Raw genomic sequence first — 12,564 nt, 5'->3', positions numbered from 1 at the left:
GAGGCAATATCTGGGGAAGCTCATTTCAGCACAGCCTTGGCTGCCTTGCCAAAGATTGCCTTTTATCCAATTTTTCTGCTGGCTTGAGTGATGTGGTTTGCCCATGTTCACACGCCTTGTGATTATTTAACCTGGATTCTGCTATGAAATGTTAGTAGGCTCTGCCTTTCTGTTTCCCACTGAGGCCAGCAAGTGAATGGGTTTCCTCCACAGTCTGAGTGATTTTCTGGCCCTAAGATGTCACTTTTTCAGCTAGGGCTCTTTGCCAACCTCTTCCCTTGTGATTTAAATTAGTCCCAGAATATATTCTGTAAGCTCACCCGTGGACTCTGGGGAAACCTGAGGAGTCTGTAGGTAGAGCATGTGGATAAAAACATGCAGGTGCAGGTTCTTGCTGCCTGCCCGCTCCCCAGCTGGTAGATGGACTACCCCTCCCTATCAGTAATCATTTGTTAGCTGCTCAAGCAAGGATCATTGCTGATTACATGCTCTGAGAAACAGAAGGCTCAAAATTTGCTCTTAAGCAACCTCACCATCTAGTCAGGAAAATAAAACCAAAGCTACACATTAAGAATCTATGACAACAAATAATCCATATAGGTGGTAAATTGTTATGTCCAGACTCAATTCTAAGGAAAGGGACATGAATGAAGGCTGAAGTGGCCCAGAGGTGGGTTTGTGGCACAGCAGAGGGATGAGACCAGTTAGGGCATCCTGAAGAGGTTTTCTTGGAAAATACAAATGTCAGATGGTGTCACGTTATGAAACTGATGTCAAAAAATTAGTTTTTTTTTGAGAAAAGCTAGGAAAAAACATGTGAATACTATTACAAGTACCTGAGAAGGTCACTTGAGGGAGGATGTTGGTTGTGAGGGACAGGGAGAGGCCCACCTGGGTGGCTGCATGGGCACAGGCATCACCGGGGGAAAGCTTTGGGGAAGTTTTGACCCATCTTCCAGGGTTGGACTCCAGGTGCGTCCGAGCCTCATATCTGCCCCCCAGCCCCATATCTCAACAGCTAATCCCATCACCACTACTATCACCAGTAAACTCTCCACAGGATTTTTAAAGTTTTAGCAGTTGAAGATACATTTTCCAAATTTAATACAAACTTCCTGATGTGGACACAAATCCCTTTTTCCTGGAAAATAGAGTCCCCTTACAGCCAGTGCCAATAGCAGCCTTAAGTCTCTGGCGCTTTTGAAGCCCTACTTCTGTTTTGATTAATTTGTTAAACAGAGCATTAGGAAGCAGCTACCATGTGCCTATGTTAAAAGCTGGGAGACAAAGATGTTGGGATGGAATCAGCGTAAAGGATTTCCCTAGAGATTTGGTTTTGAGGAGGTTACATCCTGTAGCCTCCAAGACCTGAAGGCCGGCCGGGCACGGTGGCTCATGCCTGTAATCCTAGCACTCTGGGAGGCTGAGGTGGGCACATTGTTTGAGCTCAGGAGTTTGAGACCAGCCTGAGCAAGAGTGAGACCCCATCTCTACTAAAAATAGAAAGAAATTATATGGACAGCTAAAATACATATAGGAAAATTAGCCGGGCATGGTGGCGCATGCCTGTGGTCCCAGCTACTCGGGAGGCTGAGGCAGGAGGATCGCTTGAGCCCAGGAGTTGGAGGTTGCTGTGAGCTAGGCTGACGCCACAGCACTCTAGCCCAGGCAACAGAGTGAGACTGTCTCAAAAAAAAACACCTGAAGGCCCAGGACAACACTTCCTCTCTGGTGCCTGGCATGGGGCTCCCACAGGGCAGCGTGGACCCATTGAGGCTACACATTCTGTCAGGACAGACTCACATTTTCTGGAGTTTTATACAGATGGAGTTATACAGTATGTACTCTTTCTAGTCCGGCTTCTTAGTATCATTGTTTTGACATTTATCAGTGTTGTCGGATATATGAGTAGTTCCTTTTTGTTGCTGAGTGGTGTCCCATTATATGGATATACCACAATTTGTTCATCCTTTTACCTGTTCTTGGGCATTTGAGTTGCTTCCAGTTTTTGGTTATTGTGACTAATGTGATGAATGGTTACATACAAGCTTTTGTGTAGAAGTGTTTTCATTCTCTTAGGTGTATACCTAGGGGTGGAGTTGCTGGGTCTGTGGTAACTCTACGGTTCGCATTTTGAGGAACTGCCAGACTGTTTTTCAGAGTCACCGTGCCATTCTACGTCCCCACTCGCCTTGTGTGAGCTTCAGTGGCTTCCCATCTTCCCCAGCACTTGGTCTGGCCAGTCTTTTAATTTTAGCCATTCTAATAGGTGTGAAGGGTTTGGACTTCATCCTGCAGATGATAATGAGCCGGTTAACAATATTAAGGTGGGGGTGGGTGTGGACAGGGAAAGGAAGCCGTTGGTCAACAGGTACAAAGTTGCAGTTAGGAGGAAGAAGTTCTGGTATTCTGTTGGGCAGCACAGGGACTATAGTTAATAATACCAAATAAATACATTTTGTATATTTCAAAATAGCTAAAAGAGAGGATTTTAAATGTTCTCATCACAAAGACCTGTAAATATGCTAATTAGCCTGAGCTGATCATTCCACAATGTGTACATGTATTGAAACATCACCGTGCACCTCATAAATACACACAATTATTATTTTCAATTAAAAATAAAACTTAAAACCATATGAAGCTGAGGGCCGACACGACCAGGCGTGCTTGGGTGCTTGGCAGATCCTTGACCCCTGCTGCAGAATACAGTAGGCTGAATGTGGGTCTGTGCAGCGACTGCACTGGGGCCCCGAGTGGTCATGGGTAAACCACTCAGTCAATAGTGACTACAATGCACATTCAGGCTGCTAACGGGAAAGGGAGGGAAAAACCCATCACTTGATTGCTCAGTTTTAGAAAGGGAAACTAGGACAGAATGAGGGCAGTTGGGGGCGGGGGAAGGGATGAAAGGAATTGTTTAAAAAGTTACAGCCCATAGAAAGCCCAGAGCCCATTTCTATTTAAAAGTGCTTTATTAAGAAGCCTGTGATAAATGCATGGCACAAGTCCAAGAGAACAGCCACTTGAAAAATAAGCCCTACATGGTTTACTGACATATCAAAGAGGCCATTGTGAGGGAAAGGGCATCTTTAAAAATAAATAAATATTAAATGGGAGAGGATACCCCAGCTGAGGGAATAAGGTGGCCTCAACATGGGACAAAGCTTACGAAACTGACAAGTCAAATGAGATTTAAAAATTCTGAAGAGTAACTGCAGGAAATGTCAAAGTAAATAGTTGTAGTTTATTTAAGTGCATGAAAAGTAGGAGGTCAGTTTGAGAATCTAGGGGCATCATTTTATTAATGTGCAAAAAGGTACTGGGAGAATGAGCAGTCAACAGCCTTTTTTTTCTTTTTGAGACAGCATCTCACTCTCACCTGGGCTAGAGTGCCATGGTGTCAGCCTAGCTCACAGCAACCTCAAACTCCAGGGCTCAAGCAATCCTCCTGCCTCAGCCTCCCGAGTAGCTGGGACTACAGGCATGCACCACCACGCCTGGCTAATTTTTCTATTTTTAGTAGAGATTGGGGTCTCAAACTCCTGAGCTCAAGCAATCTCCCACTTCGGCCTCCCAGAGTGCTAGGATTACAGGCGTGAGCCACTGTGCCTGGCCCTCAACAGACTTTTTGACATCTTTGCGTCCATTACACATAGATTTCCCCTTCCATTGAAATAAAATTAAAAACAGTATGGAAAATTTCCAGCATATATAAAATAAACAAGATTATAATTTAACCCATCAGTACCCATCCCTGAGCTTCAAAAGTCATCAACATTCTGCCATTCCTCTTTATTTAGAGATAGGGTCTTGCTATGTTGCCCAGGTGGCACTCAAACTCCTAACTCAAGAGATCCTCTGCCTCAGCCTCTGGAGTAGCTGGAATTGTAGGCACGTGCCACTGCACCCAGCTTCTGCCATTCTTGTTATATTTATCCCTACACCCACCTTCCTCCCCTAACTTGATAATTTAAGTCAGGTTTATTGAGATACAATTTACATACAATAAAATTTGTTCTTTTTAGGCATAGAGTTCTGAGTTTTGATAAGCAGTCCTGAAACCAGCACCACAGTGAAGCAATAGAACTTTCCCATCACCCTGAAAAGTTCCCCCATGCTGCCCGTTTGTGGTCAACCCCCTGGTAACCACTGTTCTTGGCCCCTCTAATTTTGCCTTTTCCAGAATGTCAGAGAGATGGAATCATATAGCATGTACTCTTAGGTCTGGCTTCTTTCTCTCAGCATAATGTGTGGAGATCCATCCATGGTGCTGCATGTATTAGCAGTTTGTTCCTTTTATTGCTGAGTAGTAGTCTGCTGTAGGACCTGCTACAGTTTATTCGTGTTTCATTTGGGTTTTTTGTTTTGTTTTGTCTCTGAGATGGATTTTTTTTTACATAGAGGCATTTTTGGGTAAAATTGATATGGAAATATACAACTCTTAACTCTACCTTTTTGACAAATGGATATAACCATGGAACCCACACTTCTAAGAAAGACAAAAGCAGGCTCCAACATGAGGAACTGGTCCGATCCTTACAGCTAAGCCTTGTCATATTTGAACCTGGCCTACCACTCACAGAAAGGCCATGCCATTCTTCTGTTGCACCTAAACAATGTCATCAAACATCAACAATCGGACAAGGTCACTTTGTGACTCTGATAAAGTAGACAGAAAATCAAGACTGCTTCATAGTCTCGTCTAACCACAGACAAAAACAAATTCACTATGCAAACCACCAAAATATAAAACATTCCCCTCTACCAGCTAAGACCAGTAACTGATGCTTCCCTACTAGTTATAGCTTTAGCCATGTTCATTCCTCCTTCTAGATAAGATTTTTTTTTTTTTTTTTGAGACAGAGTCTTACTCTGTTGCCCGGGCTAGAATGCCGTGGCATCAGCCTAGCTCACAGCAACCTCAAACTCCTGAGCTCAAGCAATCCTCCTGCCTCAGCCTCCCAAATATCTGGGACTACAGGCATGTGCCACCATGCCTGGCTAATTTTTTCTATATATTTTTAGTTGGCCAGATAATTTCTTTCTATTTTTTAGTAGAGATGGGATCTCGCTCTTGCTCAGGCTGGTCTTGAACTCCTGAGCTCAAACGATCCGCCTGCCTCGGCCTCCCAGAGTGCTAGGGTTGCAGGCGTGAGCCAGCGCGCCCGGCCTATCTTACACTTCTGGTGGTCAGAAATCCAAAATGGGTTCGTAAGACTGCATTTCTTCTGGCAGCTTTGGGGAGCATCTGTTTCTTGCTTTTTCCAGCTTCTAGAAGCCACCTGTATTCCATGGCTGTTTCCTCTATCTTAAAGCCAGCAAGATGGCATCTTCAAATCTCCCTCTCTCTGACCTCTGTTTCTGTCATCACATTTCCTCTGTCTCTGACTCTCCTATCTCCCTCTTTCCCTTATAAGGCCCCTTGTGATTCCATTGGGCCCATCTAGATAATACACGATGCATCCCCATCTCAAGCTCCTTAATCACATCTTCAAAGTTTGTTTTCTCTTGTAAGGTAATATAATACATTCACAAATTCTGAGGATTAGGACATAGACATCTTTGGCAGTGGGGCGGGGCAGGGGGTATCATTATTCTGCCTACCAAACTGGGCAAATATATCCAGAAGTAGAATTGTTCAGTTATTAGATAATGTTTCACTTAATCAGACACTGCCAAACAGTTCTCCAAAGTGTTTGTACTATTTTGTATTCCCAACAGCAATGTATATGCATTCCAATTACTCAACATGCTCACCAAGATTATTTGATGCAGTTTCTTTTTTTTTTTTATTTTTGACTGAGTCTTGCTCTGCCGCCTGGGCATCAGCCTAGCTCACAGCAACCTCAAATTCCTGGGCTGAAGCGATCCTCCTGCCTCAGCCTCCCAAGTAGCTGGGACTACAGGCATGCGCCACTGTGCCCAGCTAATTTTTTCTATTTTTAGTAGAAATGGGGTCTAGCTCTTGCTCAGGCTGGTCTTGAACTCCTGACCTCAAGTGATCCTCCTGCCTTGGCCTCCCAGAGTGCTAGGATTACAGGCGTGAGCCACCGAGTCTAGCCAAGTCTTTTTAGTTTTAGTCATTTTAGTACAGTTTAGTGGTACCTCATTGTAATTTTAATTTGCATTTCACTCATTACCAATGATGTTGAGTACTTTGTGCTTATTGGCCATTTGCATATTTTTCTTTGTGAGGTGTCTGTTCAACTACTTTGCCATTTTTAAGTTGAGTAGTTTGTCTTTATTATTATTATATTAAATGGCAAAAGTCCTTTATATATACTGGATACAAATCCTTTGTCAGTAATAACCCTTGTGAAAATTTTCTCATAGTGTGACATGGTTATTTTCCTTAATGTATCTTTTGATTAACAGAGTTTTAAAATTCTGATAAAGACTAATTTATCATATTTTTCTTTTAATGTTACTGCTTTCTGGGTCCTCCTAAGAAATCTTTGCCTACCCTCAGGTCCTGAAAATATTCTATGATTTCTTCCAAAAGCTTTATGGTTTTGACTTTTATGTTTATGTTTATATTCCATCTCAAATTAATTTTTGTGTATAGCATGATATAGGGGTCAAGGTTCATTATTTTTCCATATGAATATCCAGTTTTTCTAGTGCCATATCTTCCTTTTCCCATTGATTAGCATTAGCTTTTTTTTTCAAAAACCAGTTCATTTTATATAAGTATAGGTTGATTTTGGACTCTATTTCATTGATCTATATGTCTATTCTTAGACATATATTGTTTTGATTACTGTAGCTTTAGAGTATGTCTTAAATTCAGATAAGTCCTCCAACTTTGTTGTTTTTCAAGATTGTTTTGGCTATTTTTGGTCCTTTACTGTGTAAATTTTAGAATCAATTTCTAACAAAAAAAGCCTGCCATGATTTTGATTGGGATTGCTTTGAATATATAGATCAATTTGGGGAGAATTGACTTCTTAACACTATCACATCTTTCAGTTCATTAATGTGGTATATATTATATCTCTCCATTTATTGAGATCTTCAATATCTCTCAATGCTTTATAATTTTTAGCGCAAAGTCTTTTGTTAAAGCTATTCCTAAGTACATTTATGATATTTTAAATGGAGTTGTTTTATTTTAATTTTCCAATTGTTGTCTGGTAGAATATTAAAAAGGATTGACTTTTAAACTTTTTAATTAAAAGGTAGTGAACATACAGTAAAATGCACAGATCTTAGATATTCAGTCCAGTGAGTTTTACAATTGCATACACCTGTATGACCACCACTCAAAACTATAGATAAAATATTTTCATCCACCCAGAATGTTCTCTTGTGCCCTTTTCCAGTCAATTCTTTCCCCTTCTCCCCAAAACCACTGTCAAGTTTCTGTCACCACAGATTAGCTTGGTCTGTATTTGGATTTCATGTAAATGGAATTATGTAGCATATACTTTTTTCTTGACTGGCTTTGTTCGCTTAACATAATGTTTAGGGGATTTATCTGTATTGTTGCATTATCAGTAGTTTGTTTTATTTTGTTGGTGAGTAGTATCCCATTGCATGAATATACTACTTTGTTCCTTCTGCTTTGATGGACATTTGGACTACTTCCAGTTTGGGGCTATTAGCAACAAGGCTGCCGTAAACATTCTTCTACAAGTTTTTTTGGTAAACATTTGTCTTCACTTCTGCAGGGTAAATACCTAGAAGTGGAATTTTCTTGGTCATAGACTAGGCATGTTGTTAACTTAGTAAGAACTTTCCAAATAGTTCTCTAGAGTGGTTTTTTCATTGCACAACCACTACACAATTATTGTATGAGAGTTGTGGTTGTTCCACATCCTAGCAAACATTTTGCTGTTATGAGTCTTCTTTTATTTTACTCATTCTAGTAAATGTGAAGTGGTATCTCATTGTAATTTTAATTTAGTTATCTGATAACTAATGATCTTAAGTGCTTTTCTATGTGTTGGGCATTTTTTAAAACTAATTACACTATCATTTATATTGTTGGGCATTTTTACATCTTATTTTGTGAAGAATCTGTTCAATTCTATTTTCTATTTTTTTTTTTTTTTTGAGACAGAGTCTTACTCTGTTGCCTGGGCTAGAGTGCCATGGCGTCAGCCTAGCTCACAGCAACCTCAGACTCCTGGGCTCAGGCAATCCTCTTGCCTCAGCCTCCTGAGTAGCTGGGACTACAGGCATGCGCCACCATGCCCGGCTATTTTTTTCTGTGTATATATTTTAGTTGGCCAGATAATTTCTTTCTGTTTTTAGTAGAGACAGGGTCTTACTCTTGCTCAGGCTGGTCTCAAACTCCTGACCTCGAGTGATCCGCCCGCCTCAGCCTCCCAGAGTGCTAGGATTACAGGCGTGAGCCACCACGCCCGGCCTATATTTTCTATTTTTAAAAATTGAGGTGTTGTTTATTGATCTGTATACATTTTAAAATATATTTTGGATACTAGTCATTACATATGATTTTTTTTCAGGCTTGTCTATTCATTTTCTTAATTATGTCTTTTGATGAGCAGGCTTTATAACTTTGATAATCCAGTTCACAAATCTTTTACCTTTTGTAGTTTGTGCTTTTTTGTGACCTAAGAAATTTTTGCCTACTCTCAGGTCATGAAGATATTCTTTTATATTTTCTTTTAGAAGGATTATGAGTCTTGGTTTACATTTAGGTCTATGATTACCTCAAGTTAATTTTTGCGTACAGAGTGACATAATGGTCAAAGTGGATTTTTGTAAGCAATATTTTATTATGAAAACATAGCCAAATTGATAGAATTTTCCATTGAACACTTAGTCCCACCACCTAGATTCTACCATTAACATTTTGTATATTTACTTTATCACTTATCTATTTGACATCCATCCATTTGTCTATCTATCCATCCATTAATCTATCTTATATTTTTAGTGCATTTCTTTTTTTTTGGGGGGGGGACAGAGTCTCGCTTTGTTGCCCGGGCTAGAGTGAGTGCTGTGGCGTCAGTCTAGCTCACAGCAACCTCAAACTCCTGGGCTTCAGCGATCCTACTGCCTCAGCCTCCCGAGTAGCTGGGACTACACAGGCATGTGCCACCATGCCCGGCTAATTTTTTCTATATATATTTTAGTTGGCCAGATAATTTCTTTCTATTTTTTTAGTAGAGACGGGGGTCTCGCTCTTGCTCAGGCTGGTCTCGAACTCCTGACCTTGAGCGATCCACCCGCCTCGGCCTCCCAGAGTGCTAGGATTACAGGCGTGAGCCACCACACCTGGCCTATTTTTAGTGCATTTCTAAGTAAATTGCAGAAGTATACTACCTCCTAAATACTTCAGCACAGATATCATTAATTATAGATCAATATTATTTATGCAAGCAAAATACACAAATCTTAATTTAAAAAATTTAATTGACAATAATTGTATATATTTATGGGACACAAATCTTAAGTGTTCTTTCACAGTGTTGTGACACTGTGACCTGTGGCAACCCAAACCTTTATTAAGATATATAACTTTGCCATCATTAGAGTTTCCTCATTCTTCTCCATTAATCCCCATGCTTCACACCCACGGTGGCAACCATTGTTCTGTTGTGTTTGGGTTTGGTGTTTTTTCCCACCATGCATTAGTTCTGCCTGTTCTAAGACTTTGTATAATGGGATCATACAGTATGTACTGTTTTGTGTTAGGGTTCTTTCACTTAGCATAATGTTTCTGAGATTAATTTATATTGATGTGTGATTCAGTAGTGTGTTCCTTTTTATGGATGAAGAATATTCTGTTGTGTAGCTATACCACAGGTTGTTTAACCATTCTTCTGTTGATGGTCACCTGAGATGTTGCCAACTTTTGGCTATTGTAAATAAAGCTACTATGAACATTTTTATATGAACTTTTTGTGGACACATGTTTTTAATTCCCTTGGGCAAATACCTAGAAGTAGGATTGTTGGGTCATAGGATACATTTATTTAAGAACCTGTCAGTTTTCAAAAGTGGTTATACCATTTTACATTCCCACCAACAAAGCATGAGAGTTACAGTTGTTCCCCATTCTCCAAACATTTGGAGTTGTCAGTCTTTTTTTATTTCAATATTTTAAAATTTAGCCAATCTGGTGTTTTTCAAATGATTTTAATTTTCTTTTCTTTTTTCTTTTTTATTTCTTCCTTCTTTTTTTATTTATTTATTTTTTTGAGACAGAGTCTCACTGTGTTGCCCAGGCTAGAGTGAGTGCCATGACATCAGCCTAGCTCACAGCAACCTCAAACTCCTGGGCTTAAGCGATCCTACTGCCTCAGCCTCCCCAGTAGCTGGGACTACAGGCATGCGCCACCATGCCCGGCTAGTTTTTTCTATGTATATATTTTAGTTGGCCAGATAATTTCTTTCTATTTTTAGTAGAGACGGGGGTCTTACTCTTGCTCAGGCTGGTCTCGAACTCCTGACCTCGAACGATCCGCCCGCCTCGGCCTCCCAGAGTGCTAGGATTACAGGTGTGAGCCACTGCGCCCGGCCTGGTTTTAATTTTCATTTCCCTGATGACAAATAATGCTGAACACTTGTTAAGGTGCTTATTGGTCTTTCCTCATATATATATATATGATTTTTGTGAAGTGTCTATTAAATCTTTTGCCCAGCATTTAAAAAATTAAACTTTTAATTTTGAGATAACTGTAGATTTGCATGCAGTTGTAAAAAATAATACAGACAACAGCCTGTGTACCTTTCACCTGGTTTGCCTCACTAGTAACATCCTGCAAAACTATATCTTGAAAAAAAAATATTGCAAAACAATATCACAATCAGGATATCGATACTGATATAGTCCCAATACAGAATATTTCTATTACACAAGGATCCCTCATGTTGCCCTTTTGTAGCCAAGCCCACTTCCCTCCAATACCCTCCTTACATGCTGGGAACTGCTAATTTGTACTCCATTTCTGTAGTGTCATCACTTCAAAAATGTTATTTAAATGGAATCCTATAGTATGTAACTTTTGGGGATTGGCTTTTTTTTCACTCAGCATAATTCACTGGAAATTCATCCAGGTTCTTTCATGTATCAATAGTTCATTCCTTTTTATTGTTGAGTTGTATTCCACGGTATGGATGTGCCAGGATTTAACCATTTACCCACTGAAGGACATTGGGGTTGTCGCCAGTTTTTGGCTCTCACAAATAAAGCTGCTATAAACATTCATATACAGATTTTTAAGTGAACATAAATCTTAATTTCTCGGGTATAAACACCCAGGAGTGCAGTTGCTGGGTTGTATGGTTTTTGCGTGTTTAGTTTTTTGTTTTTTTTTTTCTTTTTGAGACAGGGTCTTGCTATGTTGAGCAGGCTGGAATGCAGTGGCTATTCATAGGCACGATCATCGCACACTGCAGCCTCAAATGCCTAGCTTCAAGTGATCCTCCCACCTCAGCCTCCCAAGTCTCTGGTATTACAGGTGTGACCCACCACACCCAGCATAAGTTTTTTGTTTTGATGAAGCCTAATTTGTTAATTGCCTTTTATAGTTATTGCTTTCTTGACTTAGCTACCTTTTAACTCACGAAGATATCTTATGTTTTCCACAAGATTCTTTATGTTTTAAGTTTTTATGTTAAATTCTATGATCCATCTTGAATTTATCTTTGTGTGTGATGTGAGGTAGGAGTCATAGTTCATTTTGTCCATATGGGTACCCCTTTATTCCAGCACTATTTGTTAAAAAGCCTGTCCTTTGGCCAGCGTGGTGGCTCACACCTGTAATCCTAGCATTTTGGGAGGCTGAGGTAGGAGGATTGCTTGAGGCCAGGGGTTCCAGACCAGCCTGGGCAACATAGCAAGACCCCATCTCTACAAAAAATAGAAAAATTAGCTGGGCATTATGGCATGTGCCTGTACTCCCAGCTACGCAGGAGGCTGAGGCAAGAGGATCACTTAAGTTCAGGAGCACGAGGTTGCATTGAGTTATGATGACATCGCTACCCTCTAGCCCAGGCAACAGATTGAGTTGAGACCCCTGTCTTAAGCAGGAGGGGTGGGGGAGGCTGTCCTTACTTCATTGGATTACTCTGATATCTCTGGCATCTTTGTTGAAAACAAAATGTAAATCTATTTCTGGGTTCTCTGTTCTGTTCCACTGATGTATTGGTCTATCCTTAAACCCATATTACACCATCCTGATTACTGTCCTTTTATAGTAAGTATTGAAATTAGGTCATATAAATACTGTGTTCTTTTTCAGGTTTTTTTGAGAGGGCTATTTTACATTGTTTTCATTTTCATATACATTTTAGAAGCATTCAGTCCACATCTTCTCCCAAAACTGCTACAATTTTTATGAGTTTTGTTAAATCTATATAACAATTTAGGGAGAAAGGATGTCTTTTCATTTTATTTTTTATTTTTATTTTTTTGAGACACAGTCTCACTCTCTTGCGTGGGCTAGAGTGCCGTGGCGTCAGCCTAGCTCACAGCAACCTCAAACTCCGGGGCTCAAGCGATCCTCCTGCCTCAGGCTCCCAGGTAGCTGGACTACAGGCATGTGCCACCATGCCCGGCCAATTTTTTCTCTTTTTAGTTTTTTG

Source organism: Lemur catta, chromosome 2 (assembly GCF_020740605.2).
Source record: "Lemur catta isolate mLemCat1 chromosome 2, mLemCat1.pri, whole genome shotgun sequence".
Classification (NCBI taxonomy): domain Eukaryota; kingdom Metazoa; phylum Chordata; class Mammalia; order Primates; family Lemuridae; genus Lemur; species Lemur catta.
Note: the sequence above shows the minus strand (reverse complement) of the source record.